Here is a 1,339-nt window from a genome sequence, read left to right on the forward strand (position 1 = left end):
GTCTCGTTGACTTGTGATGATTTGCTTGTACTGATAGCACTCTAAACTGCACCACTTAGCATTTTGCCAGCCCACCTCTACGTCACTCAGAGTAACTAATAGCGGCAGAAGAGGACAACCCACCGACTGGGCACACACTGGTTGAATCAATGTTGTTTCCACATCATTTTAACAAAATGATGTTGAACCAACGTGGAATAGATGTTGAATTAATGTCTGTGCCCAGTAGGGACTGGGCATAAACTGGTTGAATCAACGTTGTTTCAACTTCATTTGTTAATTACATTTACATTTAAGTCATTTAGCAGACGCTCTTATCCAGAGCGACTTACAATTAATTTAGTTAATGTATTGTGACATGCAAAATATGTTGGATTTGCAAAACGTCACGCATTTAAACTGTTGTTTTGAGGGTGAAATTTCAACCATAGGGTTATGTCATCATGGTAACCAATTTTCAACATGTTGTTTTGAGGGTACATTTTAAACAATGTCAGATCTTGCACATTATTTCCACTATCAGAAAAAAAACTATAGGCTGGGCAGCACCTCCTACTGGAGAGTTGATCTAAGAACTTATAAGTCATATATCAAGTATTCCATTTAGGCCTATATTCGTGGATTTTCACTGAGAAATGTGCTAGCTAATGCCAGACAACATTGCCATCTGTCTAAAGTACATTTGACAACACGATGATAACAGCAAAGTTGTTTCCTACTAAATATGTGCCTACTTTAGCAATGTCATTGTAGTCCCGAGGCCCTATAATGTAATTTAGAGAACACAGTCATTAGCCCACGTTCTACTTTTGAGCATCATATATGCTTGCAAAGTCTGTAGAATATTGACAACATTGGCAACTATGCGACCGAGTGACGGAATAGCATTTGAAAAGTCATCAACCGCTCTTGCTTCAATTCAACTCAGAGTTCAACTAAAAATAGACAATACTTATAGGTCTAGGGTTTCAAGCTTTGGTTGATTTCAAATGTAATCTTCAAGTTAATAATGAATATGTTGGATTCACGTCTCCGTCGCAATTAAAAATCTAAGTCAAAGAATAGGACTAAATCAAATCAAACTTTATTAAAAGTGCATTTAAAAGTTTGATTTCATTCGATTTGGTCCTATTCTTGAACTTTTGGTTGAGATGGAGATGTGAATTGAATGTATCGATTGTTCATTTGTAGACAAACTAGATATTGAATTGTGAATTGTGTCAAAATCTAAAGTTGTTCGAAGCCATGTGATATTACTCATCTTGGGCTTTTACGAGAGTGAAAAAAAATAAAAATATATAAATAATAACCTTTAGCCACCAGTGTATTCTGGCAATGT

The sequence above is a fragment of the Salvelinus fontinalis genome, chromosome 23 (assembly GCF_029448725.1).
Source record: "Salvelinus fontinalis isolate EN_2023a chromosome 23, ASM2944872v1, whole genome shotgun sequence".
Lineage (NCBI taxonomy): Eukaryota > Metazoa > Chordata > Actinopteri > Salmoniformes > Salmonidae > Salvelinus > Salvelinus fontinalis.